General features: G+C 42.3%; 1 protein-coding gene across 2 annotated transcripts in view; it reads right to left on the bottom strand.

Annotated features, from left to right (window-relative positions):
* The window catches only part of HTR2C (5-hydroxytryptamine receptor 2C), a 276338-nt gene that overhangs the window by 250226 nt on the left and 117 nt on the right, over nucleotides 1-25995 (bottom strand). The window lies entirely within an intron of this gene.

Here is a 25995-nt window from a genome sequence, read left to right on the forward strand (position 1 = left end):
TTTCTGCCCAGCAGCTGCATCTGCTCAGCATCAGACTCACTAATGAAACTAAAAGCTGCCACAAAGACCTTGCCATGATAGTTATAAATCTCTGCCCGTGGCCAGAAGCATGACAACAAAGTCATGGTTCAGGATGAGAACACTTTTCACTGAGACAGTCAAGCAGATATATTTGGTATTTCACTTCAAGGCTGTGTGTGCTTGGAAAAATTGAAGCCTAGGGGAATTTGTACCCCAAAAGTTGAATGTAACGTAAGAGCAAGGGGCATCAGGGCACTGAGAAGCCCACTTATGAAAGGTAACCACATCTCATTGAGGTCACAACAAATGGCTCCAATCAGAAAAAGAGCTTATTCATTAAAGATCTTTCCATAATTTTTGCTGAGGTTTATAGTCAGGTATGTATTTAGACTTCTTGAAGTGTTTTTGGTGGATTTCCAGAATACTCAGCTTGTCCAATGGCACCAGCTGCTCTGCCCAGCTTTGCCACGTCCTTCAGTAGATTCAATTTCAGTCCTGCCAGAAAACTGCTTTCTTAGAGAAACAAAAATAAGCAAACCAAATACAAACATCACATCCTTCCTAACCTCCAAATTAGTTAAAATTAATTAGCCTAATTCTTACTTCTCACCACCATCAGTATTTTACCACTACCACAGCCTCGCCACTATCAGTCCACGTGCACTCAAGACAATTCTCTGTACCAGCATTCCAGGAGAAATATCAAAATTCTTGGCACCACACATCAGAACACACGGTGACATCATGCTGTGTGCCCTATGGCACACTGGGACTGCAGGGCAGCAGGCAGGAACATAGAGAGAATTGCCCATGTAGGAAAGTACAACCCACACCCACAACCTGAATCTCAGTTCCTCGTTTCAAACCCAGAGTTCATTCTGGGCCAATGCCTTGACCCAACGCACTGACCCAGCACATTAAGAGGCCTTTTAAAAGAGGCATTTTCAAGCATCCATCAACGTGACTGGAAGTGGTTTACAGGATGTGAAGCTATTATTCTAGAGCTAATCCTCTTTCATGGTGACTTTAAAGGAATAAATTGAAAAATATCACAGGAATTGATTAATGAGCCAATTATAAGTCAATCAAAATGCAATGGGATTATTTCCATAAGGGAACTTGTTTGATTTCTCTTTCTAGATGCAGAAGTAATATCTTGTAAACATAGATGAGCCTAATTTTAGAACATATGGACTCTGCCATGTGGTTGTTTACTTAGAGGGGGTGCTTTAATTTGTCTTGGCACTTTCTAGTGTTTAGGGTGCCTTTCAGGATAAGGAAGAGATGTATGGACACATTGTGGGCTAAGACAGAGTATAATTAGACAGAAAAAGCTTCACAAGATCCTTCTTTATTATATCCACAACACTGAACACATTATCGAGCTCTGTACCCTATAATAGAACTCTCAGCATATCCTAAGACAAACCAAGATTAAAATAGAACCACGAACAATCCTCCATATGTGTTTCCACTAAGAAGCACCATGCAAAGGCAAGTCAGCTACAGAGAAAACAAATGAGTGAATTTCCTACATGTGAATTCCGCCGCCTGTTCAGAAAAGCATTAAACAGAACTCTTAGGACTTTCCAACACTGTCTTGCCCATTAAAAATACTATGTACTAGCTGTAGCATTGCTAAAATTGTTTATTCCCTAAACACTGCTGTACAGTCTGTTTTACACCCCTAAGAGATGAGTTGAGGCTTGGTTATAGCTGAGACATCAGTCAGGATGAAGATCTGCAGAACACGAATAGCATTATGCATCCTGGGACCATGATAGCTGTGGGAAGGGCAAACACCTGGAAGAAAATACTGAGGTTTGACATTAGCAGATGCTCTGCTAAAAACTGTTCTTAAAAGGGCTGTTCAGAAAAAAAACAAAACCAACCATAGCCTATGCATACTGTTATGCTGTACCAAGACCTACAGACACATGCATGCATGCAAGCACCAAAGGCAGATGCTCTATCTTCTACCCAAGGAAAAGCAAGAGCAAAGGAGATATTTGTACAATAGCAGCAAGATGGATGAATGGGTACAAAATAGTACAGCAGTATTTTAGTGAATGAGAAGCTAGATGCCATTAGGAAGACACACTGTGACACAGATTCAGTCAAATTGCTTCTATAATTAGTGCAAATTTAACCTGTGTGACATCTTCAGGCACCATTTCCTGAGGTCACCATAAGAATTCAGATTAGGAGTCAAGTAAGTTTGGAAATAAAATCATGGGTGACATACAACCATGATACCCGAATAAATGAAAATACCCTGAAGGCAGAGCCACAGTTTAAGCTTTGCTCCCTTGGAATGAAGCAAGCACATACTGAGTTTAACAGGAATCCAGGATCATATTAATACAGGTTTTAGCATGTAGAAAATAAGACAAATTTCTGATGTTGCTAAACTTACAGAAACATTAGATAATCTCTACAATGTGCAATTTGTACACAATTAAGGTACCATAAAGAACATAAGCACTGGAAGACGTAACCTCTGTGCAGTGAGGAATCCAGTGGAATCCGTAACCCAACTGCCTTCCCAAGGAGGAAGGTAATTGTGGTGATGGAAATCAGCACAAAGTGTGTTTGCATATCAAAGATAACTCAGCCCCAGATAAACCTAAACGCCGCTTCATTTGCATTCCCACAAATTCCAAGAATTAATCAAGACGTGGTACAAAATCTCCCTAACTTAATTAGCATGAACAAAAGGGAAGTGGAAGTCCCTGCATGCTGCTTTGAAGGCTCGTTAGTGCTCAACAGCATCTTGATGGCAGTGAAGTGAAAGAGGGGGACCAGAGCAGAACGTGTTTGGAAAGACAGAGCCACAGAGAACTGAGATACTGCCAAGAGATGCTGCAGAGCAACACAGTGTGAGGTCGCAGCTTAATGCACTCTGCAGAATGGGGACTCTTCTCTGATGCTTCTCCTCCATAAATATATTCCAGTTTCATAACCACTTCAACAAAATAACATCTTACTGCTCTGATTTTTAAATTGACAGGAAGAACTCTCACTTATTTTGCTGCTTCAAATTGAATCCTAATTATAAGGTGATGCGAGGATGTCCTGTAGCTCTCTGAACTTTGAGACAAGCCTGGGAAGCACAGGAGCTAAAGTACATCTCCCATTAAGCTAAGAGCCACTCTGAAACTGTTATTGCCCCATGACAGCTTCAAGGCTTCACCAGGAGATCTCATCATAGCAGACTGTGGAGAAACAGTCAGTGACAGCAGCAAAAACTGCATCATCAGAAATAGGATAGGAAGTTTATCTGTAAAAAGCTTTCAAAAATACGTGACTTGAAAATGCACGAAAAGAAGAGCATCCCCTTTCAAACACTGCTTGGGAAATTGTCCCTTGGGTAAAAGGTGGTTGCAAGCACTGATGCAATAGAGAAATGAAACCTGAACTATAATTACACAATAGGCAAGCTATGGGATAATATCAGGAAAAAAAAGAATTTGCCCTGTTATTTATACTGGATAAAGGACTTTGGATTTTTTTATTATTTAGGTTAGGATTATGTAACGTAATTAATTCTGCAATCCATTGAGAGTGTTAATGGGCTCGGCCTCCAATTCTTCAACTAAATATTCTATATCTATTCCACTAAGATGAGGAAGGAGAAATACCTCTGGGGTGAAACAAAAAGTTCATTAGAGCCTTGTCAATAGGAGAGCCCATACTTCATTGCTTCTGTTCTCACTGCTGCTTTTGCAATCAATAGGAATGAGCATTTCAACACTTTGCTGAGCATCCCACCCAATATAACCAGAGATTCGTGCTATATACCTACGTTTTTATTTAAATAGATAGCAAACGACGTTTGATCATTTAAATTCCATGTTGTAGTTTAGTAGAGCTGTTCTCTTCCTTTTCTAGTTTTGTTGTCAGTGATCTCAAGAGCTTCACTTGTTGGTTTTTTTGTTGCAGTTCCTTTTCAATGTAACTTGCCCAACTGCACAATTGCTTGGTTAGACCATAGCAATGCATCGATTACATGTTTTCATATTGAAGATATATCACAATATCTGAGAGCAATTTAAGATGCTGGCAGAGGTACTGAATGCAGTCTTTCCTAGCCAAGAACATATTCTACTCTCCCTATAAAACCCCACAGGAATTTAAAGCTATCTATGGCACAATCCAACTTCTGAAACCAACTGAGGAAAGCTACCCATTTGTTCCTGCTCTTTTATTAAGCCTCATTCAAAAGAGAGAGATAAATTCCTGATGTAACATTCTGACAGGGCTGACATCCTACAGAAACTAAACTGACTCTTAAAAGTTAGCCAAGTGTGATAGCTCCAGCAGCACTTCCATCCCATAAATCTTCCCTTGTTAACAGCCAGTTCTCCAGCCAGACTGGGGAGCTTCACATTTTAAAGAAATAGAAGAGGGAAGGGACCGGATCTGATCTCCCATTAAAGTACAGTTAGCTTTGATGCTTGTTAAAACTAATCCTGTCGTACATGGACTATTGCAAGTTAATTTAACCCAATGACATAGATGCATAAGTATTCATCTGACAGAATCACAGAAGTTGGAAAAGACCAAATAGAAAGAGTTCAGAAACAGAAGAGATCCCAGCATTGAAAAGCAGCCACCTCTGGGGCAAAAATAGTAATCTAAAGCATCAGCAGCACTTAATAGAAAGTAAAGCAACTGTCACATCCAGCTGAAAGTGAAAGCTGGGGAATTACGCAGGCAGCAATCAAATACTTCAGATGGACTTTGTACCAACACTAACAAATGTATTCACTGGAAAGAGTCACCAGCACATTTAAAAAATGGCACTTGACATAAATTGACACTTGGTGCCGTGACAAAGTATTAAAAGACTGCATCAAAAATCAAAACCTCCCTTCTGTTAACAACCAGGAATTCCTGCCCTTGAGTTAGATAAGCAGAAGGCACTTGCTTCTGAGCGTGGGGAAAAATAACAGAAGAAACCACATGCATTCATTCAGTCAGCCCTTAGCGTGTATGTGATTCGAATGGTAAATCCTACTTCGTTCAGATTTGGTACCAGGAAGAATTTCATCTCAGAAAGAGATGTGATGCATTGGCACAGGCTGCCCGGGGAGGTGGGGGAGTCACCATCTCTGGAGGTGTTGAAGAAAAGGGCAGATGTAGTACTTAAGAACATGGTTTAGTGGGCAATACTGGTGGTAGGTGGATAGTTGGACTAGATGATCTTAGAGGTCTTTTCCAACCTTAATGATTCTATGATTCACAAGTATGACACACAAGTACGACGTGTTCTTCTCCTTAAGGAGTCCCCCCCCTCAGAAAAGCAGCTATTTCTCACTTGTATTAGGCTTATGTGGCAAGTTCTGGGTAACACTGCAGGTATTGAGGGCAGGCTCTGTGAGCAGAGAACAAAAACTGCCCTCTGTGGAGGGCACAGCAGTTCCACCCTGCTCCAAATGCACCCACTGCTGACCTGTGCAAGGTCTTTGGTAATGAATCACACCCTCACCTCTACATTGAAGAAAAATACATGGATTTGAGGGCTGGACTATTTGATGGACAAAGAAAAGTTCGGATGGTCACAAGGCAAAGGGTTATGATTAACAGTTCTATGACCAGGCAGAGTTTGGTCACAATTGGTGCCCCCCAAGGATCAGCCTTAGGACCAGCATTCTTCAATACCTTTATCAGCAAGACATTGGGACTGAGTGCACCCTCAGCAGGTTTGCTGATGACAAGATGAGTAGTGCAGTTGATACTATCTACTCAATAATGTATTACTTAGTATGCATGCTAAGGTACATTACAAAAGAACAGACTGATGCTCTATGAGAGAAAAAGTACAGCACATCTTGTGGGCAAATGGGCTTATATGGAGATTGTCATTGGTTGAGAATACTTTTATAAACTGGAGGGATCTCCACCCAACACTCAAATACTTCTGCTCCTGCTATTTGGTTTTATATATGTTCAAAAAACAACAGCCAAATACAAACTCCAATTTAACTCAGCCCTGGCAGACAAACCTTCATAGCAGCCGCAGTGCTGAGCTGCAATTGCCACAAAGGGGCACTAGAAATACCTATTACAGCTTGAGAAATTAATCCCAGCAATCACTCACACCGCAGCAGTGCCAAGGAACTTCACTGAGCATACCTTTGTGCTGAGCTTGACTCAGGAGTGCACTTTTGAACTCAGTTTCCCAACCATCCCTACTCAGAGTGATTTGATGCACACTGCGGAGTCTCACAGCCTGTGAGCTCCCTTCCAGCTGATTGTCACTTAGCTAAATGTCCCCACCTGCAACAGGATGGCCACAAGCACTGGACAACCAGCATATGGCAGGAAAGTCAGTGTTTAGTAGCATAGTAAATAAAGGACACCATTGTACAGGCACAGCTTGATGGAGCCTCAAACTGGCTTTCCGATAATAACTGCTCTGAACTATTAGCTGGATTTACTAAGAAAAACCACAGTCAAGATAAAGCCCTATGAAATAATTTAGTCTCCTCCTTTATCAAGTTTATCCTTGCAGATTGCAACAAATCCTAATTACTCCAGCTAAGCCATTTTAACTGAGAGAACAATCCCAGCCTGCTGGGTTAGTGAAAGAAGAAGTAAATCATACGTTTGCATGTAGGATTTTCTTTTTTAATAGGAAAACAGAGAGGATTTGTTGCAGATATTCATTATTTTTCCGCAGTTCATTAATAGTCATTTATGTTAATAATACGCTCCAAAATAAAAATGTTCAGAAAGCCATGAACACACCAATATAAAAAGAGAAACCAGCAACTTCATTTTGCTGTTGGTAAGGAATGTTAAAGCAGAAAGAACAGGAAAAAAAAAAGTCTGGAGGAAGGGAAATCTTGAGAGCTCCCAGTGCCAAATAGAAGTTATCCATTCAAATACGTGTACCAAGAGAACTAAAAGCAAACCAATGAGACATCAATAACCAACACAATTACAAAAAGGACCAGAGAAACCTTCTGAGGTCTCATGTTTAATAAATCCTAGGAGTTGAGGAATTTCACAAGGCCTTAAGGACTCCCTGCGTAGTCTCAAGATGTAAAAGTGGCAAGATGGACACCCAGAGCTTCACAGCCTAAATAACGTGGCATTACTCCCACAGAGCAGTTACAAGCTGAAATTCAATTAATGATGGTCAATATGGCTTCCTAGGAAAGTTCCCAGAACTTTTACAGCTTGGAAGATTATTCCTACAGTTGATAGAGGCAGCTATTTCAACTTACTACATTTTAATGCCTTCAAGGTGTTAGATAATTGTACACAAGGCAAGCTGGGGAGATGACTGCCATGAGCATGGTTTGTTTTTAACTAAGATATCGTGTGGTACTGAAAGGATATCTAAGATACATTTAAAAATTGACTTAACAACAGGTCTTAATCGAGCTCCTACAGAGAAAACCTCAGTTAACACGGACATCACTGGTGTTGCTACAGAGATTAGTGCTCACACCAACACTGCTCAATACAGCAACAAGCTGTTCCAGGCGGTTCAGCAGGGTAATGAACACAGGGCAATTCAGACAGTTCTGTATCAATGACTGCAGAAACAGTCACAACACAGCCAGATCTATTTTAACACAGCCAAGTGCCAGGTAACTGATAAGATTACAAAGCAAACCCGCTGTCTCAAAAGATACAGAAATTATTCAAAAAGGTAAATTTACTGGTGAGTGACAAAAACTTGAAAGGTATGGAAGGGTTATGTGGCTATTCCATGACAATTTCACAGCGAAGTACAGTGGTGAAGAGCTATTCCATCTGATGAAAATAACAAAATCCAATGGCTTAAAGTTCAAGCTTGAAATTCAGATTTAATTTGCTAGTAAGGAAGGTGAAAAGCAGCATAGATAATGCTCAGGAGGAAACTGTATCTATTCAGATCCTCAAGGCGGTCAAATTGGTTTGAATTCATCCTCACTGATGTGTGTAAATTGAGAAAACTGGTGACTGAGCCAAGGAAACCTGAGCACGGATTGAACAGAAAGCACCAAATGACACAGGAGAGGATGGGCAGTAGATGTGTCACTGCACCACGCAACTCTTGCTCTTTTGGTAAGGTCTTGCATCTGCTGCTGTTTGTATTTAGGATTCACATTGCAGACACTTAGCAAAGAGATTCAGTGAGTTTTGTGTTGCCCTAAAAAAGAGCAATCAGCTGAAAGAAACGGGCACGTAACATCCGAATCCAAAATATCTTCTAGCAATTAACTTGACATGTGTGTCAATTGCTGCAGAAATGCTGCCACCCAGCTGTAGAAAAGAATAGGAAGAGCCTCACTCCAGCACACCTCAGCTAGGGGGAAGTTCCCCCCTGCTCTCTACGGCACTTCCTTTCCCCTTCCCAGCCCCATCACAGTTTCCAGACATTGGCTGTTCTCTTTCTCCATCCAGTCCCCCTGAACAGCACTGAGCAGTATCCATCATCCAGTCTGCACAAAATGAAGGAGCACGGCTGTGACATTTCTCCATGAAGCTCATTGCATGTGGTAAAGCCCTTGCTTTTTGTATAGTAAAAAAAAAAAATAAAATCAAATTCACTTCATTGCTTATTCCACTGAGTGGAAATCATCTGCAATAGGTTTATGTCACCAAGGTACACCGAGGGATACAAATCTAAGTGGAAATTATTTACTCACTGTGACACAGCACAAATAAAGCCAATAATGCACCTACTTGATTACTACCTTTTCATGAGAGTTGAGTCATGTGGCTGTATCCACACAGCATCACAGAAGCACAGAATGGCTGAGCCATATCTGGGCCCTCTGCAGATGGCAGAATCTAGTTCCATCTTGATGTCCTTCCCTGTCATAGGGTGTTTATTCATTTGGAAAAGACCCCCCCAAGTCTTCCTTTCCCTAGGTTGAATGGTTCCAGCTCTATCAGCCTCTCCCTCTATGCCATATGCTTCAGTCTTCACCTTCACGACCCCTCACTGGGCTCATTCCTGTATGCCCAAATGCCTCTCGTGCACTTGGGAGCCCAGTCCTGGACACTGCACTCCAGCTGTGGCTTCACTAGGGCTGAGTGAAGAGGAAGGGGCCACCTCTCCTCATTCCCTGGCAATGTTCTTCTCAATGTAAACCCAGGAAGCTCTTGGCTTTCCCTCCCACAGACACACTGCTTGCTCTTGTTCATGTTGACCCCTGTGATAGAACAGTGGTAACCAGCCTCTAGTCAGATTTCCTGCTGCTCATCACCACTCTTGCAAATCAGCAGTTCAGCCTGAATTGCAAACCATTTCTTCACTCTTCAAAAGGCACCGTTTCCAGCTAGGCAGATGACAAATGCATTTAACCTCCTCAGAAACCAGCCTCATGGATGCTGATTACACCCATGTCAGTACTATATACATTGCAAGTCAGCCCTATATATTACAGCTTTTAAGCATCAGACAGCTTTAAGTCGTTCTCGTATGAGAACCTGCATTCTCTTTCACAAAAACACCAGGTGTTTACAGCTAGTGACAGCTTTTGTCCTGTGAACACAGTAGTTCAGTGCAGAATCAGTGGTATGATAATGACAGGTAATGACACCTAGACACAGCACATAAGAGGTGGATTAAGCCCCTCAGAATCTGTAACTCCTCAGCACTTTACAGTGAGGGACTCCACAGTAGCTTCATGTGAACAGGGGGCACATCCACAGGTGGTGCAGTCCCTGGGGATGTCTGGAATTTCATCAGTTACTGTTACACAATATTTTCATTGACTGAGAAAACAAATGACTGCTGCTCTGAGGAACACTTTCTCCTGCTGGGTAAAAAATAAAAAATACCAGGACTTTTCTTCCTACTTGGGAGCTCAGAAATGCAGTCGCTTTTCCTCATTTCCAGCACTCCGTTTTTTGAACTACAAAATACTTTTTATAAGGTATTTTACTAAACACAAGCATTGTACTGAGTACAAGGATTCTAACAGTGGGATGCTGCTCAACCAGATTGCCCACATGACTTAATAGAGCACCCAGTATGCATCTATAACCTCAAATTCCATATAGGAGAAGCACAAAGACGTAGCCATGGAAGATAAGGTAATGCAAAAAGCACAAACTATTACAATAAGGAGAACATTTCAGAGAACAACTAAAATACTGTTGATTTCTCCAGCCAAAGCTGTGTTGCAATCTGATCCATTTTCTGAACTTGTTTTCATTATAACTGAATTTATTTAGCCAAAGGAAATAAAAGGTCAAATGACATATGGTCCCACATGCACAACCCAGATGAGCTAGAAGGCAAGTTTTTCAGTTTCATAAACAAATGACATTTTTCACCTCATTTGTTGATCTCATGTCCTTCAACATATGCAATGGTTTTAGCTAATGAAGCTAAGGGAGTAATGAGAGAACTGATGTATTCAGGCTTAGAGCCAAGAGAGAACTGTTGCTTTTAGGAGTGCCCTAATACAGTATATTAAACCCATGTCAGCAGTAGCAGCCTTCCAGTACAATGATCATCAAAAAGCACATTACACTGCTGCTGAAGCTGTTCTGCTAAAGCAAAGATATGCAATAAAAGATGGAAAAACAACCACCTCCTGCCCAAAAGGGCTCCTTACCAGGAGCTACCCATGATGGAGCACCACATCACAGCAGGGCCTTCTACAGCAAATACCTGGCAATTCACACCCATCCAACCACACCAACCCAGCCGTTTGTACCATGGCTTGAAGCTTCCAAAATTGCCCTACCTCATGCAAACCCCCATCAAAAAGTTTTTGCCGTTTACATTTGAGCAGCCAGCTCCTCTATTATGCTCAATCTGTCACAGCTTCCAGGCTAACAATTGCCATTCTTTCTTCAACAGGTTCTTCAGGTTTTCACTTCCACAAGTGGCAATGAACCAGAAGAATCCATCAATTTCTACCTGCTGTTCTGTTCTCCAGTTCTGCTATTGTGTTGCATAACTTCTATTCCTCGTTATTTCACTAATTGTTTCTACCAGGTACATGCAAAGTTATTTTGCACAACAGCTGGAGAATTGCATTAGGCTCCCACTGACTGTTACCAATTATTTTCCACTATTCGCAGTGAGAAAGCTAAGAGCACAGAAATACACTGCACCCCTCAAAGACTCATTTGCTCAGCACAAAACATAAGCGTACTTCTATTAGAAAAATTATAACCACATTTGGAAACAAAAATCAGAGGAAGAAAATGAAAGCTCACCTCCATGCCACTGTATGTAAACCCTGAAACAGGGATTTAAGTGTTCGTAATGCAAGTCGTGTATCTGCCTGACACAGGAGCGCGCAATCTCAAATCACGTCAGGAGCAAAACAACGTTCCTATTGCATGCAGTTCTCTGCTGATGAAGTATTTTGGCTATATCTGCCTTTCTGACAGAGCAACTGAGCACCAGCACCTCCCAGCTGACTCCCACTGAGCTGCCATGGTGCCACGCTGCACACCATGGCTCTCTCCCAATAGTTCTGCCTCCCACAAGCACACACAGGTGCTGGGTGTTCAGCTATGGACCTCTGATGTCTTCCATCCCTTCTGACCCCCTTTGTTACACAAGGAAATTCAAAGATCTAGGCTGAATAAAAAATCCTTATCTTCTGAAGAATGAGGGACTTGAACAGCAGCAGCCATGCCCAAAAGATAATTGCTGTGGAACCAACCAGGCTCGCTCCCATCAGTTCCCATTTGTCTAAAACACTGCCATGCACAGATAGGCAGCTAGGGAGCATCCAAAACCTCCTTTAAGGGAGAGGTTTCCTCGTCCCAGTTGAAAAAGCGTGGAAACTTTCACCTGCCCTTACAGGAAGCCATGTCATGAGAAAGCACAGCTATGTGGTCAGAAGCTGCTGGAGCTTGCACCCCTCACCCACTGCTCACAGAACGCAGTGCTACCCGCAGCCAGCCCAAAGCAGCTGGCACTTGGCCATCCCCTCTGCCCCTGTGCACATTGAACCAGTTCCTAAGCAGCATGTATGATGCCTTTGAGTATTTCTTCCCTTGGATTCTCAGCCTCCCCCTGTTGAGTGCAGTAGAGCAAAGTGCTTTTCTTGTGATTATTTTAATATTTAAACATGCAACCAAAAATAGAGGTGAGGAAGAACGCTCTCTCATTCATAGGCCTCCTTTAAAAATCACAGCCTCTGAGCAGCCCATGACAGCATGCTTGTCTCCAGGCTACCATAAACAGAGTTGGCCAAGCCATCCCATTGCCCTTCACCCACAATGGCTCACATTGTGTCAGATGCTCAGAGAACATGTAAGAGCCCAGGGAGCGAATTAAAACCCGCATCTCTTCTGCTAAACATCAGAAGAGGGCTATCAGATAACAAGCCTTATTGGCTCCAGAAGGAATCTTCAGCTGGTTCCAGCTGTGCTTAATGAAGGAGGGAAAACTATTGTTATTCTGTGTTGGTGTCTCAAAAAGTGCTGGGAATGAGAACAAGATTAGTATCTTCCATGATTGCTGTGGCCAGATGCTGTTGACAATGATGTTTTACTGCCTATTTTACTTTTAATAGTAACAGAAGCATTTGCAAGGCACTTAAATCCTCGCATTTTTCTCCCAGACCTCAGCCTGAAGTTCAGCTCTGATACAAAGGTCAAGAAATGAGAGTTCTTTAGCCTGCAGATCCCCAACAGACACTGGCTGTGACTGCCCAGAGCTGCAGGATTTCCCAGGTCCTGTGAGTCAACCCCAATATTGCAGGCACGATGTCATACCCTCCTTTTCATGAACTCTAGATAGCATTTAGATAGAAGTCATGTAAACTCCAGCTCAAAGTCAGGTGAGTTTATGAAACCATTGCCTTTATTTGAAGTCTTTTCCAGACTTTCTTGTGCCAATCTTCACTCTTAGGCTAATTATTAGGGAATAAAGATTTAATCATGCCTTATTTATCTGTACCCATCTGTTCTTGTGCAAATGTCTTCTCATTTCACATCTTTCTCTCTGGTACTTAACTCCTTGATGTAACAAAGAAACCAAACAGATTCTACTCCTTTCTTTTTGCTAAGTTCTACAAGCTAAGATATTCCAGACTCTTACAAAGCAAGCAATTCATTCATCTGTCTCTACACCTGTTAAAGTTAGAAACTGATGGTCCTTAGGCTCAGCGTGATGGAAATACTTTACCTGATAGTTTGCACCCACCTCCTTGTAGAGTCACCTTGCACTAAGTAAAGAGACCTCACTCTTGAGGAATGCACTCACTGTCCCAACTCAGCACACCACTTGCAGTATTTCTAGGGTTATAATGAGCAGATAAGCAGCCCATACCTTCAAAACATCTCTCTGGCACACATTGCAGTAAATAAAACCAGAGTCTTGCACACTACACATGCAAAGCACATGCTCAGATGCTCCAAGGTATAAAAGCTTTAATGAACATGCTCCCAATTTTACAGTAGAGTCATAGAATCACGATAGTTACAAAAGACCTCTAAGATCAGCCCAACCATCCACCAGGCACCAATATTTCCTTGCTAAACCATGTCCCTTACTATAACATCTAACTGTTTCTCAACCACCTCCCTGGGCAGCCTGTCCCAGCACCTGAACACTCCTTCAAAGACAAAAAGATTTTCTAATTAACCTGAAGCTCCCCTGGTACAACTCCTGCTTTCAAGCAAGTGCAGGATCTGCCCATGAAGCACTGAGGGCTCACAACCAACATAATCATTGCTATTAACACGTAAGCACTGACCTCACGTGCCCACAGCCACATTCTACTAATAAATGAATACTGACACCAGATCTATCTCAACACAGCCAAACACACACAGGGAATGTCTGATAGCAAGTTGGGCAGCAGCAGCATTCCCATTGAGCTCCCTTTTGTCACAAGACTCTGTACTGAATATGTGGGAGCCCATGTCTAACATTGGCATAAACAAATTTATGGTTGGACTTGAACTTTTCAACCTTAAAGAGTCTATGATTCTACAAACATGAGTAAGATTTTGTGCCATGTTATTTCTGCATCTCAGCTAAACCATTCAACCATTAACTTTCGGTGAGAGAAATAGTCAATGTAGACAATTTGACAACAAAAATGGGAGGAGAGAGTTAACAGAGGGGTATACAGATATTCAGGTAGAGTGCAGGGTTCATTGACTGTGCTACACCAATTTCTCCACTGACATCAGTGAGGGCAAGGTGCTCTCTTTTACAGTAAACTTGTCCACATTCCAGCGGAAAATACATATATCTATTTTATTGTGAACTGCAGGAAAATGTACTACTGAGAATTCACTGCAAGAAATGAAAAAAATTGTCTTATACTTCAAAATGACAGGAGAGTAACAACATTGATTCAATGGGCACAGAAGAAGAGTCTCAAATCTTCTCAGTCACATAACACTGCGTTGCTCCTGTCTGAAATTTTGGCTATCCTTCTATTTTTATAAGAGACCTGAAAACCCTTCCAAGTTCCTCTCCTCTCTAGGTTCACATAAAGGCCTTAGGATAGAATTCTAGACCAAGAGTAATAAGTAGTAGAACTCTTATCAACTCTTGTACAAGCAAAAGTTCTCAGGCCTTTGTTGAGCTCTGTGTTCAGTCACACGCACTGAGGTTAACTTAGGACTTAAATAACAGCCTACAAAATAATTAAGTGTAATTGAAAGGAAAAGCCACTTGGGCACACTGCAGCCAACACAAATTCTGTTACGTGGGACTGTGATGAGCAGTGGGATTATAAACATCACATTGTTATTCACCATGCTGTTTGGATATCCGTATGGACTTTTAAAGTTCTTTAAAAGGCACTTTGTGCTGATCGTAGGATTTACATTTCATATTCAGTGATCAATCAAGCAGATTCTTGTTTGGTGATATGGGAACTTTTGGGTTTGATCTAGCCACCTTACCACATTCCCTCTATATGCTTGTTTGGGCTTTTTGCACCACTTAGGCTTGTGTTGCCATAAGCAATAGCCCCTGAAATACAGCACTACTTCTCCTGAAATATTAAGTTCTAAATGGCAAAGAAAGCCAGCGGTGTGAAATCAAGAAGGAGACAGGCAGAGAAAGGTTAGAGTGAACCCACAAAATGGAGAGATTAAAAACAGAAGAACATGGAAAGGGCACCAACTTGGCCTAGACCAATGCAGCAAAGAAGAAATGGCAAAGCTGTGTTCAGAGACTTTTCACCTGTACACAGCCAGCTCAGTTCTACCGCTCACAGATGGGGATGTCTCTCCATTACTGACACTCTCTCCTTTACTGACACCTTCACATCCTTCAGGTTCAGCCTCACTCCATACATCAGCTGAGCTCATACAGTGACACATCCACGAGCAACTGGCCCAAGGCATCACTGCATTTTCCCTGGGCCATTTGTATTTTTCTTTCAATATCTCAATTGGGCCCCGCATTTCTTTCTTCTCTTCCTTGTGTGATTTATGCCCCTAGCCTGAAAAATTTAATTGTGAAAGAACTCATATTTCAGGTTATACTCAGTACTAAACTCTTCAGAAAGAGAACTGGACCCCCAGAGGGAGAAGTGCTCCCAGGTGTAATCGGCAAAACACTGATCACACCAGATAGATACTTCATCTTCTGTGAAAGATGTCTTCTGTTGCAACAAGCATTAGCCTTAGCTACAGCAAGAACATTTGTATGTCTCCCCTGAATGTACCTGGAAGGATGCCCACATTCAGTGTTCTGCAGGCTTCCCACTGAAGCCATACATTAGCAGCTGCCATCATTTTTTGTTTCAGACATCAGCTGATGTGGTTAGGAAGTGCACGCTTTTGAGCACAGGCTAATCAACAGAAAGCTGTTATCACCACAAAGAGAGGAAGAGATGCACTGACTTCTCTTCCTCACTTTTCCATCTTATGTCTACAGACCCATTCCTGTTGGGCATCAGATGATGAAAGGGCACCACAACCCAACTTAAAGAAGAGCAGAGGAATTTTGTGATTCAGTGGGGTTTTGGTAGTTTCCTCTGAGTTTGTAAAAAAAGGATTTTTACAGCTTGGTTATAGGACGTGCTGCCCTAGATTAGCAGCAGAGAAAGGTACATGCACCAAATAAACTGGAAGATCCCTGTCCCAAGAAGTTTCTGGTTCTTCTCCAGGACCAAAGTCCTGCTCAAAATTCGTTGTTCTCTGCAATCCCGTTCAGTTCTTTCCATTCTCCGTGAAGGTTGTGAGAATTTCTTGTCTACAGATGCTTCTTACAGAATTAGGTACTTGCTGGGCTGGGAATCAAGCAGGTGCACACAGCAAGGAGCCGCAGCCTCACAGAGAAAACCCTCAGACACACAACAGTTCGACTCAGCTCACAACCAGATGGAGCTGCAAGCCAGAGGCAGGATGCTAAGAGCTGGTGGCTGATATTTTACCTTTTAAGATGCACAAGTTGTTAGGTAGTGCAGTGGTGTCCAGAGCCACATAAGTATCCACACAGCATGATGTGCATACCCGATGTCAGTGTCTTATTTGCTGCCCAGGCACCTGCAGCACTGCTTACAGACAGGCACAGGGCACTGAAAGAACCAGAGCACACATTGCCCACAGGGATTGCTGGCTAGACAGACCATAGCCCTTGCTTCAACCTCAACCTACAGCCACTCTTTGCTCCGACTTTCTTAGGAAATATGTTTTATCACAAAAGGATAGGCTAAAAGTAAACAAGTGTATGAATGGCCATCTCCTCTGCATTCTCCAGAATGCGTCATTCCCCTACTGCATCTTGTGAGCAGCTTCCTGCTCAAGCTACTCCCTCGAGAACCCATACAACTCAGCAGAAGAAAACCTCAAGCACAAGAAATGCTTGCTGGAAATCCCTCCTTATCCTATCTAAGGAGAGAGTAGCAAACCACTCAGAAAGACCATCACTACATTCTTGGGTTGTCTACTTAAAGCCTTAGCATTTGTGCTACAAGATATGGTTTAGTAGCTTAGTGGCAGTAACGATAGGAGGGCAAGTTGGATTAGATGATCCTGTAGGTCCTTTCAAACCATGTAATTCTATGATTCCACAGCACTCCAAAGCTGAACTAAAAAACCCACTGTCTTCCAAGATTCCCTAACAAGAAACTTAATTTCACATGCAACTCACCTTGGGATGGTGCAAGCCTGCAATAAAAACAAGAGCTGGCCCAATGCCCAAAGCTTTCCTGCAGCTCAGCACCGTAGAGAACCACCCAGTCAGAGATAAAGTGCCTCACTACAGAAACCAGAGCTGAGAAATGTAAGAGCAGTTCCGTAAATTTAATCACTGGATGTTGGAAGGGCTGAAGGAAAGCCTCTTCATTTGTTAGTGGATGTTTCACAAGGAGAAAAAAAAAAACAAGCTTATAAGTTACAGCACTTCAAGCACCTTGTAACTAGTTTTGTAAATTCAGCACATTTCATCAAGTTTTCATTATCGTTTCATGACTCAAAGCCACTGCCAGCTCAGGTGGGAACAGCCTGGCACTTCTTGCCATGATTCTTCTAGGAAAAGCAGTACATTTTTTACTCACACCAGGGTTTTTGAATTAGCACAGTAGGGCACAGTACAAACATTCAATAAAATAGAAAGAAGGACAAATAACTAAATGCTCCCAAACCTCCTGCTAATCCTAATAAAAATATCAAAGTAATACATAGGTATGCTTTTTATTCAGTAGTCCAGCAGAGCAGTATAAGCATGCAATTTATTCAGCAATTTCCTCCAGAGACAGCAATATATTCAGAAACCCCTGAGACATTCCCACCAGGGGCGTCCAGAAATTGGCTATTTATGATGCTTTACAACTGCTTAATAGAACAGAGGTTAAAATCCCTGCCTGTGTCCTCACTGCCTTGCAAGCGGGGGAAAACTGGATCAGTGCTGCCCTCAAAGTGGCTCCCCACTGCAGGCCCAACAGCAGCTCACAATGCTGCAAAGCTATGAAACAACACAGAGCTTTGCTGAACAGTTTCAACAGCTCAAAACGTTTTGCAGAAGATGAGGTACATCAAACAGCAGTTTGGCAACAACGCCTAATAGCAATAGAAGAGGTTAAAGAGTAAACCAAATGAATGCCAAAAAAAAAAAAAAGGACAAATCAAACAGCAGGGAGCTGAGATGGACCTGATGTCCACGGCAAAACAGTGAGTAGGATCCATGGTGCTTTATCACAACCAGACAGCAAAACCAAGGAGGGAAGCAAGCAGAGCCCCCACACCTTTTTACTGTTTATTACCTTTTTTCTGCTGCCTCTTTATGGGCTTTAGCACACTGCAAGTACATTCAGCCTTTATCCTGTCGTTGCATTAACAGACAGCATATATCACCACCATGCTCTGACTGCAGTGCCATACAGCAGTGCTGGGTTCAAGGCTCAGCTAGTTTCAGTTATGCCATTAATAACCCACTTACACCATTCTCCTAGTGCCAGGTAGACCACATGCTCCAGGAATTGGGCCTGTGTTACAGGAAATCATATGTGTGAGTGGTTTGCCTACTATCTGCACCCAAAGGAAAGTACAGAGGTAACCTAAGGAGATAAATTCTTATTCTCAACTCTGTTGTGTCCATCTAGAAGGCAGTGCTCCTTGGTACACAAGATAACTGGTTTTCCAGTGGGAGATGTGGATGATCTTAAGGACCTCTGTTCACTCACATGGAATTTATCTACAGAACCCTATTCCTAGGAACATGATGGGCTGATGGGTGGACTTGATTGTTTCAGTAGTGTTTTCCAACTTGAATGATTCTATGAACATGCTTCAAGGACCACATTAGCTATGGCAACCAGAAAAGGAAGAGAGAGAAAGCTAAGGAGAGAAGTAGAACCACCACCCAGGCATCACACAGCTTCCACTTCTGGCCCTGCATCGTCACATTTCCTGAAGACAGTGATGAAGGAGCTTCAATCTTTTGCTAGCAGAAGGAGTTAGCTCCTAGGTAGCGTAGAGATACCCGGGGAAATGCCCTCACAAAAGCTTCTCAGGCATCTGAGAACACTTTGATCCAAGAGCCAAACCAGCTGCGATGCCCCTGGCTGTGTGTGTCACTGCACATGCAGAAGAGCAGGATGCACGCTGCTGAGCTGCTCTCCTGCTTTCTGATGCGTAGCTGGAATGGTACCAGCCTTACATCCAAATGGCAACATCTCTCTGGATGTCCAAGATTTTGCGCTTAGACCACTCTGAAGGGAGTAAAGGAATAACAGAGACTGACATAAGAATAACATCAAGAAGCATCACTTTGTTTCCAGGAGCAACCATGCAGCTCTCAGTGAAAAGGAGCACAGTACTCTGCTGAAAGCACAGCCTGATTGTTATCCCAAGGACAGGAGGAGGTACAGGTCCCCCTGCTCCCAACAGCAAGAATTCAGACTGTTCTTAAGCACTTCTTAAAATCCCATTGGAGATATTCAATCTTTAGCTATCTAAAGAGTTTCAAAGATCAGATGTTTGGTCATTCACTGGCATGGGTCCCAGGTTGTGCCTGTACCCTGATGGTTACTTTGAGCCGTGGAGTTAATCATCACCATCTGTCCATACAGCAGGACACCTGGCTGCACTCACCAGTAGCATCCTTCCCAAAACCATCCCCTGGCACTGCAGTTCCTACACTGACACATTACCAGCAGTAGCTTCCACTTCCAAACAGATCTTTACTGCCCTGGACCACTTTCTTAGCACAGGAAGGAAGCAGCTCTCAGTGAAAACCCCCCACTGAGCTACTGGTAAGACACCTGACTCTGCTACAGCAATATTACCAAGCCACCAACCCAGCAGCCTCTCCACCAGAAAAATCTGTTTCCAACTCTGGGGTCTTTCCATTAAAGTTACTCGCATTTAATCATCTTAAGTTGAATTTGTTGCCCTAAGTGCTTACATTAAAAATATTAGAGTTAGTTCTCCAATGCGATGGTGATGCTCTGCAAGTCAGAAGAGGCTGCGCCTCACAAAGCTGCTAAGCACAAAACACTCAGAGTACCCAGGAGCACCAGGACCACAGGAGGCTGGCTGAAGGAGAGCCCATCTGAGGCTACAGCAGGAGCTCACCTCTGAGTCTGGCTCCCAGATATGTAGAAAGACCATAATTTGCATGAGAAGACTACCAAGAACCCCTGCAATTACTCATACATCTGCCTCAAACACCAACCTGCAGTCAAACCCATCAGCCCATCACACACACTCACTGTGCTAAAAAGCACAGCTGGCATTGGATTGCTTTTAATGTAAAAGACTCAGTTTCTCCATGGATTACCATAGCTGAGCTGTGCAAGTACCCTCCTCAGTATATATTAATAATTTTCAGGCAAGTGCAATCACTTGTGATAACGCAAATGATAACGCATGCTGAGCCTGGAAGTACAGAACTTTTTGAATTAAAACCTGCACTTCATCATCAAGAGCAAATGTTTTCTCAGAATCAGATGAATCAATGTGTCTTTTGATGCTATGCTGGTACCTAGGGAATGAATTTCTCAGTCTTTTAGCTCTTTAATCTCTTTAATTTAAGACCATGGCAGCTTTCCAAAATGACATAGTTCTTTCCAGCTACCTATGTCTGAAACTTTCTACCCATTCCCATTTTAAAGGGCTTCTATTCAAGGAGCAGACAGGAGTTACAACTTCCTGCAAACGAGGGCAGGAGTTATTAATCTTATTGACCAGTGATGAACTGAAAAATTAAATACCCCATGACAAAAGTTTTGTCAAGATCTCAAACGTTGATTCCTCCCCCCCGGCAGTGATTTATGAACCTGGAATTTATTATTTATGAATTTCCTATTACTGTAAAAGAATGCATAACAAGTATTTCTGCTTGTTGTTGACTCTCACTGCAAGAAGTGTCATTTATTTTGCCAGGATCTGTGCACGTTTGTCTTGTGCCATCTGGCAGCCTCATTTGCACATATCACACTGTGTATGGAAGCATCGCTGAGTATCTGCTTAAGCTTCCTCAACATGGTACTTCATTTTTATTATCAGAAACTGTTCCCATCCTGCTCACCAGCAGTAAATCCACGCATTTCCCAGATAGATGTTATTTCACATCCCATTTAATCTCAGGTGAGTTCCTTCCAACGTGCTCAAACAGATTGAAATGTAGTACGTGGGTATCGTTAATTTTAGGGCCTTCACTCTCAAACAGTTTTATACACATAAGGGAGGAAGTCAACAGCTTAACAGATTTGAGGTGCCTGGTGCACATCAGGAGCCTTGCAAAACATTTCAAGAGGTACCACAGAAAGATTGAACACATTCACTGCCAACACAGGTTGGCACAAACATCCCTTTGACTTGGAGCAATACCAGTCCTTTTGTACAAGAAAAAAAAAAAGCAGCTCTGTTCTCAGTGATCCCATCCCTACTTATAGGATTTCCTTCAACATCTACAAAGTGTGCAGCTGGGCCCTTCTCCAAAGGCAACAGGAAAGGGCAGTTCTTCCATATTTTGTGACAAGACACAGGTAGAAAATTCACAGAGAGCCAGGATGAACCATCTGGGTTAACAGTCCCCCGCCATTTAGGAAGCTGTTCCAAACACTTCATCCCTCTGTTACCGAATGCAGCAATTCTTTTCTTGAAACAGAAAATAACCTGAAGTAGCATTCACAATCAGGCTCTGCTTAAGTCACACGAGGTTTAGAGCAAGACTGCATTTGTATGAACACCCCAAGTTTTTGCCTTTTTCCTTTGCCTTTCCCACAAAGGAAAAAAGCTCACAGAAAGCTTTGTCCCTTCCACACTAAGAACGGATTGTTGATTGCAAGTGGTTTAATGTCAGTAAAAAGCTATAATGACCTCAGCTTATTGATTGCATGCATGAAGATTACAGTCAATCAGCAATATCAATTAATATTACAGATCTTTCTTTTGGCAGCAGCGCTGTTAAACAAAAGCTCCACACGTGCTTGAAGACTCCTCTGGTCATATCCTGTTTCTTCACAATGTACACCTCTGCAGGATTAACTATGCAGCTCCCACCCACTTATCTCAAAAGCACGGGTATAGAATCATAAAGGTTGGAAGAGACCATTATGAGCATCCAGTCCAACCATCAACCCATAGTCTTACCACTGGCCATCGCCTCGATCCATTTGTCATGCGTTAAAATATAACCATTTCTAGTCACATCATCGATCTGGAGCTTTCTGTTTCTTCAAGAAAGTGCAATGGAATTATCTAAGCCTCACACAACTAAAAAAACATCTTCATAAGAGATTAAAATATTTCACAGAATTAACAGTGATGCGAAACGGCCACCAGTCCCTTCATTCTCAGAGGAATTCTAGACTGAGCAAACAGACAGGAACAGATTTACTCCTTCCATTTTGGGAAGCTGTATTCAAGACTGTCCCAAAGTATCTTCCCTAAGCACAGAGATTTGGCTAAGGATAACCAACAGAAGAATTTCCAGCCATATCAATTTGCCTTATTTGGAGTTCAAGTTTGGATAAATCAGGTGATCTTTTAAGATACTTTATGGGAGGTATGCTATGAAGAGTGAACATTCAAAATAAAGAGCGTTGCCTATAATTCACAGTGCCTTAAATAACTGTGATTTTTAACTCCTTGAACATGCCAACTTGCAGCACCATTACAGATAAGGAAATGCTCCACAGTTTGGCTCATGGGCCAAGCATGATCTGTAATTTGTGGTCTCAGAAATTAGTAGGGCTGTTTCCATACCTTCATCTCTTAGATGAAGTCTCCTACTCTTAACAAAGTGCAGAAACACCCTCTTTTATTGTTTTACCTACTGCCAATTAACGCCATTTAGTGTAATTAGCTACAGTAGTTACTAAATGCTGAAGTCTCATGCATTTGAAATCCTCTGACTGATCTGCTGAGTAGATTCACATTGTATATTACTTTTGTGCCTTTCTAATCTTTGAGGAAAAGCAACTCAAAGCATCCAAGAACCACCATAGTCTCTGCTCCACATCAGGAGCTGCTTTTTCTCAGAGATAAAACCACATCCATGCACAGCAGTAACAGAGAGGCTCTGGATTGTTTGGTTCAGTGGAAGGTAAGCCTTCTACTGAAGAAAACTAAAAGGCTGAAGTTGCTTGGATTTTTAATATTTATACCCAGAAGAGGCTAACCACCATATCAGGATTTTTTAATAAGGATTTCAGTTCTGAAGCTTGCTCTTTTCCCCTCAATCAGTTTTCTCAGTCATTTGACTTAATTCAGACAATCACAGCTGATTTATCACAGGACTTAGGTTCCCTCCCCCCCCCCCCCAAGATAGCATTTTGCAAGTAAACACAAAATAATATTCAACATTCAGCATTCTGATGTTACCCTTAACACCAATGTCCCAGTTCCACATTAGGCATTTCTTTATCAGCTATGTCAACATCAAAGAATTTGATCTTCAGATTAGAGGGGTTAGAACAAAGGAAGGAAAGAATAAATCACATCAACATGCAGAACCCGGGTGCCCAGGCTGATACTACAGCTGTGGCTGTGTTAATGGATGACTGCATTCCTCAGCCATGAGGCAGCAGCTTACCTCTTTATGCTAAGTTGGCCACGTTCATCAGTGCCAGATGCGCCTCTGTACATCTGGATTTAGACTGCTCAAAACTATTCTAAACCAGCTCATCTGTCACTGCCACACTGAAAAGCAGGAAAGTCCACTAAATACAAGATAAACCTAAAAACTTGCTGCCTATCCACATTGTGAGATGATACCTGGTGGGGCCAACCTTGACCATCAGGAAAGAGGAGACAAAGGGATGGGTTTTACTTGTGGGCATTACACATTTAGAATAGCAAGCACTACATATTAACTCCAAAGCAAAACAATTTATCCTGCTGCACAACCATCCATCATCTCCAGCACTAAGCTTACAAACTGTGATGCCCCGAGCACAAGCCAACAGGCAATACTATGGCAAGAAGTGGGGACTTCACCTGGTTCATAGTGTGTTCTGGGAGAACTCAAATATAGGACTTTCTCATTCTAAACACAGAGACTGCCCCATCACAGCAAGTAGCTTGCTCTTTAAAGGATGTCATTTAGCATCAAGTAGACTACAGCCTTTGGGAAAAAAAACACCACAGAACTTTCTGCTGTATGAAACTGTTTTCATTGTTATTAGGTCATGTGGGAATACCTCCTACTGAATAATGTTTCAGGCTCCCAGCATGATGTGATAAGGTAATCAATACACGCATCAACAGGACATACAGTTTTCATTAACATAGCATAATCAAACTATTTGGTGAACTCCGGCACACTTTTGCTTCTTGGGCCTAAAAACTACATTAAAAAATAATTTCAGGCAGCATTATGAGCTACTTAATGGGTACAGCAAGTGTCAAACACAGTAAGAAAAATTCTACATAAGCAGCCTGTCAAGACTCCTCCTCTATGCAGTGATATAAGAAGTTCTCATGCTGTAGCACTATGGTGTGATGGAAAGCACAGCAATGATAGAGGAGGAAAGTTCCAGGCTGTAGCAAGAGAGGATAAGCCCAAGCACATCAGCCATGGATACAGAAGCAAAGGGAAAAAGCTGTTTACCTTTGGAAGGCCTCAGGCATGCAGGATCTCCAGCAAGAAACCCTTGCCTCCATTGTCAACCCTTAAAGGAGATCTTAAATGAGGGGGTGCATTTTTCATTGCATGCACCTGAGTTCTCCTGCCTTCCCACAGGTGCTCAATCACTGCTTCAAGCTGTGACTCAGCCTTTCCACTCCACACGTGCAGTGGAACACCATTTGAACAGCAGGATATTTCAATAGAAACCATTTTGCATCTTGGATTTCACAAGGGCTTGGTCCTTACATTGCAGGAACCTATCAGATATATATAATGGGATTGCTAACACTACAGGAAAACGCATAAGGTTTTCTTAATAGAGTTCCAGAAAGACACAAATCCATTTACGCTCCTTTTCAAAATTGTATCCACACAGGAAAAACAGACAGGTTTTGTTTTTAAGTATCATTCATATCATATAAGAAAGATGCAACTGGGACACCTATTTCTGTGCGCTGAAACTTTGTGTAGCTCTAAATGCTTTGACAACTACAGAGCTATCTCTTGAAGTTTGCAGCTCTTGGGGACTCCACTTTGGTAGTTCAGGCACACTTGCAGCTGAAATGGGTACCTACTTATCTTCTATTCATCAAAGCAAAGAACTGAGTGCAACAAAAATGAAATTAAGACAACTAAGATCAGCGTCTCAATCATCAGCTTATTGGCAAGCCACCTGCAGTCACCCAAGAATGGATTTGCCACTGGATTGCAAACACTTCTTACAGCAACTCAGACAAGTCCAACACTCTTCTCTCTGCTTCTTTAGTACAGCCTTTACTAGTTTTCTTACTGCTTTTTCTACTAGAAAGATAACATTATAAATTGAGCTCTTCTAAAGCTACTTGTGCCCTTACTGTTTGCATGAGTTACCAGGCAGGTCTCCAGCCACTTGCTGCTCTGCTGACCTTACTCATTTAACCTGCTGAAACCACAGCTCTTCATGGCAAGCCATAATCCAACCAAAGAACCCCAGTGCTTTTCTCCAAGAATCCTGTTGTTCTTATTTCACACAGCCATGCTCAGTTAGTATCTATGTCATTTATCCCTTCTAAGCATGTTTCCTCCTCCAGCTTTCAGACAACAGCCATTTATACCAATTAAATCAAGGTTAAGACTCACATCCTCCATAACAACACTCCAAGGCTCCATAATCAGAGCAGCTTTTCCCCACTACCAGCCAGAACACAACAGCACTGCTTCCCAAGGGAATGCTTCTCGCAGTCTGAGCAACGAGATACTGATCACTTCCACTTACTCCTCTGACCTTTTAATTCTATTGAATTGACTGCTCCTGAGCCATGCACCACTCTCATCCCCTGTCCCTCATTCTCTGCCGTTGTATACTTGGACTTCCACCTTCACAGCAAAAAAAAAATTCTCTCAGCAATACTTGTGAATCTTGGTAACACCGACTTAAAATTAGCATAAGTTATTCTCCCTTTCTCACCTGCTACTGTTTCTGAAAAGACAGCTGTGATGCAACAGAAAAAACAACAGCAGCAGCA

This window comes from Tympanuchus pallidicinctus, unplaced genomic scaffold (assembly GCF_026119805.1).
Source record: "Tympanuchus pallidicinctus isolate F22 unplaced genomic scaffold, pur_lepc_1.0 scaffold13, whole genome shotgun sequence".
NCBI classification, from domain to species: Eukaryota; Metazoa; Chordata; class Aves; order Galliformes; family Phasianidae; genus Tympanuchus; species Tympanuchus pallidicinctus.